This window comes from Sphaeramia orbicularis, chromosome 5, assembly GCF_902148855.1.
Source record: "Sphaeramia orbicularis chromosome 5, fSphaOr1.1, whole genome shotgun sequence".
Taxonomy (NCBI): Eukaryota; Metazoa; Chordata; class Actinopteri; order Kurtiformes; family Apogonidae; genus Sphaeramia; species Sphaeramia orbicularis.
The window spans coordinates 52982370-52995759 of record NC_043961.1 but is presented as its reverse complement, the minus strand read 5'-3'; the positions used below and the strand labels follow the sequence as shown (position 1 = coordinate 52995759).

Genomic DNA, 13390 nt, shown 5'->3' with positions numbered 1-13390 from the left:
AAAGGCCCCACACACCACTCGGTCCTATGATCAGGAGGGCAGAAAGAACAGCTGCGCACACGTAGGGAGGCAGAGGCGCACTCATCGGCTACACTCCATCCATGCGCTTTACTACTGAAAATGGAATAAATTCATCAACCCCCTCCCCATCCCCATCCCCACTCCCACCCTCTTTTCTCCAGAAAAGTGGTCGCACCGATGTCACTCTTTAACTGACAAATGGAGAAGTTCTTTGTCTGTCTGCAACACACCTCGTAGACTTTTGAAGGTTAATAGCTTAAAGATGAACTCCATCAATCGCATTAAAGTCTCAAATAATAACATCCCACGCTATGGTTTAAAACTAATTTCTCGCCTTTTTGCTGAATTATGGTGGACACACAGACATGCCCTTGGATATGATTTCCTACATAGCCCACTCTGTTGCAGAATGGAGCAAAAATCTGTCAGTCACTCTGAAGCCAAAGACGGGGTTTGGGGGGGGGGGGGGGGGGCAGCAAAGATTGACTTTAAGCACTCGATGATTGGACTTGATGTGTTCGTCATGGTTTACGCACAGCATCCCAAACACACTGCATCACCCGCACAACCTGTAACGCACCAGACAATCCCAGCTGATAACACAGTATCCTCTATTACCACCATGAAAGCTGAATTAATTCCCATCTTTTATGACCCCAGAAGATGATTTTGATAGCGACAGAAAAATCATCGTCGTTGAAATATGACTTGACAAATACATTTTCCCAGTTAAAATAAAAAAAAATCTCTCATGAAAGAAAAAACCGTGGCTTAATTGTGATGCATTTTCCCCAAACCACGACTTTAATTAGAGTTTACTGTCAAGCACAAAGACAGGTGGTGTGGTTTTCTGTGCTTGTCACTTCACAGAGAGGAAACATAATCTTCAAAAACCTCGACACTAAAGTCTGCCGGGAATATGTCACGGAGCCAAGTCGACGTTAATATTTAACAAATGGAAGAAAAGGCTCCGTGTCACACTTTGCGCTGATGCTGTAACATGCTGTAATCTGGCATTCACACCTTTTCCCCCTCTTCCATTGATGGTGCATTCTTTTCCCTGATAAAGGCGGTGTGCCGTGATGCATCTCACATCAATCACATCCTGTGCATGGAGCGCATGAGTCTTACGTCTATCAGCTGGAAAGTGCTCTCGCCTCGGGTGTGGGATATGCGCTTCTCCTCTTTAATATCCCGTAAAAATCTCACCCTCTCTTCGCAGGAGCTGTTATTAGTCAGTAGCCCCACTGGCCGTGCCATTTTCCCTCCTCTCTCTCTCACGCAGCCTAAAGTTGGGACTTAAGACTTTTCAGCACCACTTTTCTGTGGACAGCGCTCGCGATTCTATTTGGAAGCTCGACGCAGCCTCGAAAATTCACGTGGATTCCTTGTTGGATACTATTCAGAAACAATGTTTAGATGCTGATCAAGAGCCAGAGTTGTTCAGGAAACCCCATTCATGCACTCACAGATCAAACAAAATGCGATTTTGCTTTGGATATGGGTCACTTCTTAGAAAAAGGATTCTTCGTGGGCATTAGAAAGCGGTAAGTGCAGCCACCCAAGCGCCGAGCGGCAAAAAAAGGCTCCCCAGCTGTGACAAATGTTTTTCTTTTTTCTTTTTTTCTTTTATTATTAACATGATGTTTTAAATTTTCCATTTATCCTGAGGGGAATATTGGACAAATCCCGAAAATCAGCGCCAATGTTCCAAATCTTAGGATGCATGCATGTACATACCTTTTTCTACTCGCTTGTTTAAATATTGTTTAATACTTGAATTTGATCATTCATCATTTTATGGCAGTCTCTGAAAGTAGATATTTGTTGTGCTTACTGAAAGGAGTGCAACGCCCAGGACTGAAGGTGCATTGATTGTTTTTACGCGTTAAGGCGCAGCGTTTTTGTGCGGAACTCTGTGCCTCGCTGCGCTGGAAGCGTTGCAGAGGTGCCTGAAGTCTGACCAAATATGATAAAAGAATGACTCATGATGAAAACTGTTGCAGCAATGGGGTTTAAACGTAATTGTAGTTGCAGCTGTGAAAGAACAGATTAGGTAAAACTATAGACAGGCTTTTTCTTCCATTTAAGTACATCCACTCTGACTATGAACCGTACCCACAGCCGCGTCTTTATCCACGGCTCCGCAGATTTATCTCCCCCCTTCTACCTCTTCTCTTCGTGTCTCCCTCTCAGCCCTAAAACAAGTTGAGTCACGTACGGGAGCACCCTGGCTGGGTGGTGCTTTGAGAGCGTGGGGCGGGTGGGTGTGTGGGTGTACGGATGTGTGTGTTTGTGTGTGAGGAAGAGGGGCTTGGCGGGGGGGCGGGGGGGCAAGCGGTGTGTGAACCATCGATTGTCAGTCACTGTGCTGTGCAGATGTGCAGCCTCCTGGCAGTGGAAGCAAGATTGGAGACAGTGTTAGAACTGCTGATGTGAGACTGCTACTGTGTACCCAGGAGCAAACTTTAATAGGTTACTTAGGCATGCATGGTTGTTACTTCAAGGCCATTATTGTGTTGACAGGAATGTATATTATGCTTCATTTGCATGAGTGCTATTTGTTGGCATTTAAAACAGGGCTGGAGGTAGTGGTCAAGGATTATAAACAAGCACAGATACCTAACACACAAAGAAGCCACGGTATTAACACTGCTTCCATATTGGTGTGCTCCCTGAGGCCTTTTCTTTCTTTTTTTTTTTTTTTTTTGCAGGCCTAAAGATTAGCTTTGTGGTATCTTACTCTCATAGCTTCAATTCATAGTGGGGGGGCTGGTATGATTGCAGCCAAATATGCCATTGTCTGCATTCCCTCTGAACTTACAGCCAAGAGGGGAAATGTTCCTCATATCAGTGGGTAATTATCTAAAGAGTCTGACTCAGCAAAAGAGAGATTTTAATTCAATCTTGTCCAGCCTCTGAGCTCCCGGGAGATAGATTTTATGTCTTATGTTGGGTTATTCTTGTTGGCATGTTCTTCACAACTGCAATGACTGATAGCCTACCTGGATCTAGCTACAAAGCATGCTTAAGAAATCTCCCCCAGAGAGAGATCGGGTGGAATAGGCGGAGTGTAGATTGTAGTTGGCAGAAAGGTGCAGAGCTTATTCAAACAGCCTTAGATTTACTTTCCTGAGCTTTGGCTGGCTTATCTTGTCCTCTGAGTTAGTTTAGCAAGTGCAAACTCAGCATAAGACCCCTGGTTTGCCTGCTGCTAAGTTCTCTTTAATATGTCATGGGCCAGAGTTTAATCACTGGATATACTGGAGCACTGCCTCATGCTTAATAATACACGAGGACACACCAGTGTACTGTAGATTAGTGCCCTCAAAGGAGACAAATGCTTCTTTACGTTTCATTCTGTTAGCGGTGCGGTATAATGAACACATCACATTCACTTGAAGAAAACCACAGTGATCAAAGTGATTGAAATCACTCCATGAGAGGGAAAGCTTGATCCTGTTTTCCAGTCTGCAGAGAGATATCAGGCACTCCACATCTCTTACTGTAGCTGCTTGCGTGGATCCGAGAGCAAGACTGCAATAAACAAACGTGTGCACTGTTTCCCAAAACAGACCCGTGGCGAAATTCCCAATAGACCTCTGTTGTTCCCTTTACAAAGGCTTTTGCTGGAAATGGGAAATGTGTGTGCAGTGTACAGAGCTCAGGTTCCAGCTTCTTTCTCCTCCCAGCAGACGCCATCTGCTCACAGGGGAGGTTTTCCAAACAATCCCATAGTAAAGGGGAAACGAAAAACATGGCTACACTACAAACACAACATTCCAAAATAAAAATAAAAAATCAGGTCGTTAAATCTGAAAGGAAATAATTGGGTAAATACCTAAATGGATATAAATCCCCAGCTCTTATGGATTTGCATTTGAATGCAACAGACAAGCCCACCCACACCTATATATGAAGACACATAAAAAGATATGCAACATACACTCTCTCTGTTCATCTGTGAGTACCCATTACTTTATAAACATTTCTCAGCCTTTTACAGTTCAGCAATTAATAGACTAGAGCACAGGTGTCAAACTCATTTTAGTTCAAGGGCCACATTCAGCTAAATTTGATCTGCAGTGGGCTGAACCAGTAAAATAATAATATAATAATATATAAATAATGTCAACTCCAACTTTTCTCTATGTTTTAGAGCAGGGGTGTCAAACCCATTTTCTTTCAGGGGCCACATTCAGCCCAGTTTAATCTCCAGTGGGCCAGACCAGTAAAATAATAACATAATAACCTATAAATAATGATAACTCCAAATTTTTTATATGCAAAAATAACATTAAATTATGAAATCATTTACACTTTACAAACTATCCAAAACAGAAAAGATCTGAATAACCTGAAAAAACTGAAATTTCTGAAGAAAAATAAGAAGAAGTAAGAAAAATTTGATCAATATTATGCCTCAACTTATGATTTCTATGTGTGCATTACAGGTCAGATCTACCAAGGCACAAAACAGGCAGAAAATAATTAAAATTACACTTATTTTTCTTTAGACATTCCAGGTTGTTCATATTTGTTCACATTATTACATTTTATTATTAAAAGACATCAGAATTTAATGTTCTTTGCAGTAAATCAAAGAGAAAAATTGGTGTTGCCATTATTTACAGGCATGATGTCATGTTACTTTTTTCTCATTAAATCAAGAGGAACATTTGGAGTCATTATTTTTAGGTTTTTATACTGTTATTTTTAAGTTTGACGCCCTTGACTGTTAAAATCTTCTGCACTTCACAAAGTCATCCCATGGGCCGGATTGGAACCTTTGGCGGGCCGGTTTTGGCCCTTGGGCTGCATGTTTGACACCTGTGTTTTAGAGCGAAAAATGTTAATTTACATCATGAAAATGTTTACATCTAAAAACTATCCTTTTAAAAGATCTGAATAACATGAACAAACTGAAAAAATAGTATAATTTTAACAATATTATGCTTCAGTTTATCATTTATGTACATTATAACTTACAGATCGCAGTGGATCTACAAATACACACTAAACATTAAGTAACAGGCAGAATATTGTTCAAATTGTACTTACTTCTCTTAAGACATTTCAGGTTATTCACATTTTTTGCAAAATTATACTTTATTTTAGTGTAAATACATGAAAATATTTACATTTACAGAGAGAAAAATTTGGAGTTGTCCTTATTTATATGTTATTATGATAGTATTTTACTGGTCCTGCCCACTTGAGATTGAATTGGTCTGAATGTGGAACCTGAACTAAAAGAATTGTTAATATTTTAGTGTAATTTTTGCATTTCACAAATTCATCCCAAGGGCCGGACTGGACCCTTTGGCGGGCCAGATTTGGCCCCTGGGCCGCATGTTTGACACCAGTGGACTAGAGTTTTCTCTGATGCTGAAATATATGCTGTTTGTTTATTGTATATGTTTATTGTATTTCAATATTATCTTATGACTTTCCACAAACTTCAATATGCAACGCCAACAAATTATTTCTCAGCCTTTTACAGTTCAGCAATTAATAGATTAGAGCACAGGTGTCAAACATGTGGCCCAGGGGCCAAATCCAGCCCGCCAAAGGGTCCATTCTGGCCCTTGGGATGAATTTATGAAATGCAAAAATTACACTAATATATTAAGAATCTTTAGTTCAGGTTCCACATTCAGACTAATTCAATCTCAAGTGGGCAGGACCAGTAAAATACTATCATAATAACATATAAATAAGGACAACTCCAAATTTTTCTCTTTGTAAACATAAATATTTTCATGCATTTACACTAAAACAAAGTTTAGTTTCACAAAAAATGTGAATAACCTGAACAAATATGAACATTTTGAAACGTCTGAAGTGTAACTCTACCGATATTCTGCCTGTTATTAAATGTTTTGTGTATTTGTAGATCCACTGTGATCTGTAAGTTATAACGTACATGTGTAAATGATAAACTGAAGCAGAATATTGTTAAAATTACACTTATTTTTTCAGTTTGTTCATGTTATTCACATCTTTTGAAAGCATAGTTCGTAGATGTAAACCTTTTCATAACGTAAATTCACTTTTTTTGCTCTAAAACATAGAGAAAAGTTTGGAGTTGACATTATTTATATATTATTATGTTATTATTTTACTGGTTCAGCCCACTGCAGATCAAATTTAGCTGAATGTGGCCCCTGAACTAAAATGAGTTTGACACCCCTGGACTAGAGTTTTCTCTGACGCTGAAATATGCTTTGTATATGTTTATAGTATTTCGATATTATCTTATGACTTTCCACAAGCTTCAATATGCAACGCCAATGAATTAATTCAATATCATATAGTATGTACTGAAATCTAACCCTACCACTCACTGAGGATGTCCTATTTTTAGATTGATGGATGGAAATGTAAAGTTTGTCCTTGTAAGATAATACTACATATAAACAGACTCTATTATTTCATGTGGTTATACTATTTCTAGTCTTGTGTGTTAGGTTTAAATTTAGAACAAAGCAACAGGTAACAATTAGACTCTCAAATTGCATTTTAATGTCGCTAATACATCTTTCGGTGTCATTTGCAGCAAAATATTGACGTGCACTGACTAGTATGAATTTCATACATAACACAGACTCTGCTCACATTCATTATCTTTGAAACAGTGTAGAGAAACCATTGGATTTCAAATTATTAACAATGGAGGAAAACAACAACAGAAGGGTCCAGAAGAGTGATGTAGTGCATTTCCTGAGTCATCATACACACAGATTCTACCTAGGGCAGCGTTGTGTGAAATGGAGTGTGAAATGAGTGCACTTAACATCTCTGCAGTGGATTATACACATTATCTTACACTAGGGTCCGAGAGCATCTTGCCTCTTGCCTGTGAGTCTGTCACAAAGTTCCATTCAAATGTGCTCAAACCCATTTAATGGTCCATCCACGCTTGTGTCCATTTATTCATTCAGCGAGTACAAGAATATCTGCTGAGAAAAATAAAGAGATTTTATTGGGATTTACAAGAAAAATCGCACAAGATTGCAGAAGCTGGAAACTGAAATACATGTATTATATATACACATATATTCGTATTAAAATAAGCAAATCACAATAATATGTATTGACAGGGAGGAAATAAAGTCCTAACATCAAATAGCAGAAAAATATATGGGCTTTTGTGACTTTGTGTGTAAAAGAACTGGCTGCTTCTGGAGTGCACTCATACTTGACTGAAATATGAAAGGAACATAACCCATTCACCAAAATAAAATGTTGCAAAGTGCATTTCTGCAGACTGTAGATACATACAAAAGCAACATTTTTCAACCAAAAATACATTTATATCAACACTACATATGTGTGTTCTGACACAAATATAAGTTTCAATCAACTTTTACATATATGTGTATATCAGTGATACAGTGTTATAACTACTTTTAACTATGTGTCAGAAATTATTTCAATATGCAAGGGATTTTTTTGTGTTAAGCAGTAACAGGACTTGGTTACAGTATATGGGTGCTTCTATGAAACTGGTCCCTAAAACAGGACAGAGGGGCTAAAAATTCAAACCAGATGTAGACTAAAGTTATGAAGCAAGTTTGGAAGCGCTTTGGGTCTATTTTAAAAATAAATACTTACTGAGAGAAAAGAGAAGCTATTTTTCAGATAAAACACATTGTTAGATTATTTCACATTATATTTAATACAAAAATCTGCATGTAACACAGTCAAAAGGACACCAAAATTATGCACCACTTTTTTTTTTTTCCAGTATCTCTTTATTCTCTCACAGGTACATTTTGGGAATTAAACTAATTATGCAAGGCAGAGTGTTTCACAAAAATGAATCATTTGCGATTTATATGCGTTTAACTGAGCAGGTTCTGCATGTAATGCAAGTGGACACGATGAGTTACACACAAAACCTGGACTGAGATTTATGAAAAACCTGCATGTCTGGATTAGAAAAACCAGTAGGATCATCAAATTTAGCACAGTGTCTTTATTTATAGCGGAATATAAGACCATTTCAAGCAATGTTTTCAGAATAAAATGCACTGACGCCTAGGTAGTTTTTCATGTCCAAATTTTGGTCCTATTTTGGCCCCAATATTTTATTAAAAAATCATTAATTATGGGATGGCTCAGAGCAAGAGTATATTTTTTTTGCATTTATCTGAGGTCATCATTAGGTACATCCTGGGGGAAAATATGTCTAAATTTCTCTTTTATTATTAAAAAGCTAAACTAAACAACTAAAAAAGCTGGCAAAGTGCCAAAATGTACCCAGTTTTTTAGAAGCACCCATATACCACTATATACCTCACGTAAATTTGCCCCAGTCCTGCACTTGCACTATTGTCCTTTAATATTGCACTATTAGTTTTTATATTTCCACTATTGCCTGTAGGCTATTTGGTCTCACATGATTTGTACTGTTTTTGTGGAAAAATTACTTCTTTTTTATCATGTGTTTTTGTTCCATTTTTTTTTTTTTTTTTTTGCTTTTATTCTAGATTTTCGTAAATATATTTATTCTATAATACACAGAGGTAAGGATATATACAAATTTCTGGTTTGTGTGCACGAACTTGTCCAATAAAGCTGATTCTCAGTCTGATTAGGATTAGTTTATGATACCACAGCTTGGTTTAACCCATAAAGACCCAAACAGCCACTGGAGACCAAAAGCATTTACTGATCTAAATTGTTTAATACCTGTTGATCCACTGATTCTATAAATACATGTAAATAATTGGTGTAAAATAGAGTTTCTCAGCTTTTTATTTTAATCAGATGTGACCCATTTGGACGTTTAGAGGCTTCATATTGAACATACAAACACCATCATCTTCTACAACACTAATTCACCAGAAAAATCCATGGATTTTGATAAATAACAGTGGATGGACACACTTGTTTTTACATTCAGTTATTGATATCTTTGCTGAAAAAGTCACTTTTTCTTAATTTTTTCTGTTTCTCATATAATATTCTTTGAATTTACTTTAAGTTTTCGTTAACATTTACATGATCAGTGAATTAAATATAAGAAAATACATGATTTACATTGAAAAATGCAAAAATACAGAGGATAAAATTATCATAAATGGTGATAAATCACTTAAAAATGGTTAAATATAGAGGAGAAATTCATTTGTGAACTGCCACTAAAGTAGCCCTGGGTCTTTATGGGTTAATACAGAAAAAAATCTGCAAAGATGTGATAAAAAATGACTCATAATGTTTTTAGTTATACTTAAGCCAAACCACAACCCGCTCTAACCACGTTGCATTTATTTCCAAATCCTAAAAACCTACAGGAGTCAGGATGAGAGCTCCAGTTTCTCCCAAAACACCTCCTGTCTGTTGAAAAAGGCAAAAAAAAAAAGCACATCCTTCACAGACAAATACTGCAACATGTTTTAAATTGTAGAACAAGTTAAGGCAAGTATCGCCTTTGCATCAGCCTCAACAGACTAACATGCATTGCTGCCAAAAAATAAAACAAAAACACTGCAGCATTTTGAGTGAGTGCTTTAGTTGAATTGAAGAACCCACAAGCCCATATTTGCTGGAAATTAACAGTCACGTGTCTTCTCTAGTGGCTGTCAAACAACATTTTGTAGAATCCTGCCTAGGGAGCCACTAATTATAGAAGAAAAGTAGACTAGACAGATGAATCTTTTTTTAAAATTATTATTATTTTTCATTTTAGTGGCTTTATTTACTGTAAATGGACAGTAGAAAGAGGCAAGAAACAAGGGCAGGGAATGGCTGAAGGAAATGACATGCAACAACGGCCACATGAACCAGGAGTCAGACACGAGACATGGTGACTCATATTCAGCATCAACTACCATTTACATGCATGTGCTCCTCCATGCATGATTTTGCTTTATTAAGAGATTTGGTAACACTTTATAACAAGTACACACTATGAAGCATTAGTTAAGCATTAACAAACACTGAATTCATTATTTTTAAAGCATATTTCTGACACGAATACTCATTAGTATATGGTTTATAAGCACAGTTATAAATGTTTTACTAATCATTCATAATCATAATCATTCATCATTCAATCATGCAGTTTCTTTTAATAATCCCATGTGTTTTGTCTTTCCTTTGTTAGAATAACTCAGACTTTTGTGAGTCTTTATGCATTGTCAACCTTTAAATCTCATTTGTAAATGCTTTATATGGCAAAGATAGTGCACACTTTAGATGAGCTCACAGCATATACTTAAGTAATGAGTAGTAAGTGCTTTATAACGACCTAAAATAATGAATTCATGTATTAAGTATTGTTTATCAGACATCTATTGGAAAATAAATGTGTGAGTTAATTTAAAATACCCACTAATATATTCACTAACCATTAGTAAATGTCTGAATAGTGTATTTTCAAGCATAAATGCACATCATAACTGGTTTGTAAGTGATGCAATACTACATTTTTAAATGCTGAATCCATAATTTAAAAAGTATGAAAATACAATCATTGAGCACATTGTAGATGAGCTTATTCATGATGAGTAAAACCATTATAACTGTGCTTATAAACCATATATTAATGAATATTCATGTCAGAAATATCCTTCATAAATGATGAATTCAGTATTTGTTAATGTTTAACTAATGCTTCATAGTCTGTACTTATTATAAAATGTTACCAGAGATTTGACCTTTTTGTAATCAAAGCGAAATCTAATTTTAAGTCAGACACAATAAAAGTAGAGCCAGGAATTCATTAAACCACAAGTGAGTTAACAAATGGGCTGGCTATGACCTATTTAGTGCATAGAATATACATTGGTCTTTTACCAGTTTCCCATGTTTCACTCCACCCTCAATCCTCTTTATAATAAGTACACACTATGAAGCATTAGTTAAGCATTAACAAACACTGAATTCATTATTTTTAAAGCATATTTCTTACACGAATACTCATTAGTATATAATTTATAAGCACAGTTATAAATGTTTTGCTAATCATTCATAATCATAATCATTCATCATTCAGTCATGCAGTTTCTTTTAATAATCCCATGTGTTTTGTCTTTCCTTTGTTAGAATAACTCAGACTTTTGTGAGTCTTTAGGCGTTGTCAACCTTTAAATCTCATTTGTAAATGCTTTATATGGCAAAGATAGCGCACACTTTAGATGAGCTCACAGCATATACTTAAGTAATGAGTAGTAAGTGCTTTATAACGACCTGAAATGATGAATTCATGTATTAAGTATTGTTTATAGGACATCTATTGGAAAATAAATGTGTGAGTTAGTTTAAAATACCCACTAATATATTCACTAACCATTAGTAAATGTCTGAATAGTGTATTTTCAAGCATAAATACACATCATAACTGGTTTGTAAGTGATGCAATACTATATTTTTAAATGCTGAATCCATAATTTAAAAAGTGTGAAAATACAGTCATTGAGCACATTGTAGATGAGCTTATTCATGATGAGTAAAACCATTATAACTGTGCTTATAAACCATATATTAATGAGTATTCATGTCAGAAAAATCCTTTATAAATGATGAATTCAGTATTTGTAATCCATAACTAATGTTCTTATTAATGATGAGTAAAACCATTATATCTGTGTTTATAAACCATATATTATTGAGTATTCATATCAGAAATATCCTTTATAAATGATGAATTCAGTATTTGTTAATCCATAACTAATGTTCTTGCACTGGTCTACAATTTTTTAGAAATGATTTGCTTCAGAGATTAAATGTGCTAAATGTTACGTATTTTAATAAGATTAATTGGAAAATAAATGACAAAAGTGCCGGTTTGCTGATGTTTTCAAGGTATATGATTAAGTGTTATTCCACATATATATTGGTTTATGTACATTTATATAATAGTTTTATAAATCTTCCACTAAATAGAACCTGTAAAGTGAATGTATTCTAATGTGCAGACAATGTTTTGAGGTAGATCTTTTAGCTCTGAGACAAATATGCCTTTTGAGTCAAACCCATTCTCTTGTTAATTCTTGAATTTCACATTTTGACCCAAGGCTGTATCTTAGAAAGTTCAGCCAACCAGCATTTTTGACTTGATTTTTCTTTATCAGTGACACTCATGTGGTAAAATTTCATTACTTTTACTCTGGAAGCATTTTCCTTGTAGACCAGTGTTATTAATGATGAGTAAAACCATTATATCTGTGTTTATAAACCATATATTATTGAGTATTCATGTCAGAAATATCCTTTATAAATGATGAATTCAGTATTTGTAATCCATAACTAATGTTCTTATTAATGATGAGTAAAACCATTATATCTGTGTTTATAAACCATATATTATTGAGTATTCATGTCAGAAATATCCTTTATAAATGATGAATTCAGTATTTGTAATCCATAACTAATGTTCTTATTCATGATGAGTAAAACCATTATATCTGTGTTTATAAACCATATATTATTGAGTATTCATATCAGAAATATCCTTTATAAATGATGAATTCAGTATTTGTTAATCCATAACTAATGTTCTTACACTGGTCTACAATTTTTTAGAAATGATTTGCTTCAGAGATTAAATGTGCTAAATGTTACGTATTTTAATAAGATTAATTGGAAAATAAATGACAAAAGTGCCGGTTTGCTGATGTTTTCAAGGTATATGATTAAGTGTTATTCCACATATAAATTGGTTTATGTACATTTATATAATAGTTTTAAAAATCTTCCACTAAATAGAACCTGTAAAGTGAATGTATTCTAATGTGCAGACAATGTTTTGAGGTAGATCTTTTAGCTCTGAGACAAATATGCCTTTTGAGTCAAACCCATTCTCTTGTTAATTCTTGAATTTCACATTTTGACCCAAGGCTGTATCTTAGAAAGTTCAGCCAACCAGCATTTTTGACTTGATTTTTCTTTATCAGTGACTCTCATGTGGTAAAATTTCATTACTTTTATTCTGGAAGCATTTTCCTTGTAGACCAGTGTTATTAATGATGAGTAAAACCATTATATCTGTGTTTATAAACCATATATTATTGAGTATTCATGTCAGAAATATCCTTTATAAATGACAAATTCAGTATTTGTTAATGCTTAACTAATGCTTCATAGTGTGTACTTACTATAAAATGTTACCAGAGATTTGACCTTTTTGTAATCAAAGCGAAATCTAATTTTAAGTCAGACACAATAAAAGTAGAGCCAGGAATTCATTAAACCACAAGTGAGTTAACAAATGGGCTGGCTATGACCTATTTAGTGCATAGAATATACATTGGTCTTTTACCAATATCCCATGTTTCATTCCACCCACAATCCTCAGCTTCCCTTAAAGTGACTCAATTCCTCCCCTCACATCTTTTACATTAATAAACTGCATTAACAT

The 13390-nt window shown here is 35.2% G+C and overlaps 1 protein-coding gene across 1 annotated transcript in view; it reads left to right on the top strand.

Annotated features, from left to right (window-relative positions):
- The first annotated feature begins 1128 nt into the window (after positions 1-1128).
- The window catches only part of LOC115419066 (metabotropic glutamate receptor 4-like), a 371136-nt gene continuing 358874 nt past the window's right edge, over positions 1129-13390 (top strand). The window contains exon 1 of the mRNA XM_030133682.1: positions 1129-1568. The gene's annotated coding sequence lies outside the window, so the exon portion shown is untranslated. The remainder of the gene's footprint in view (positions 1569-13390) is intronic.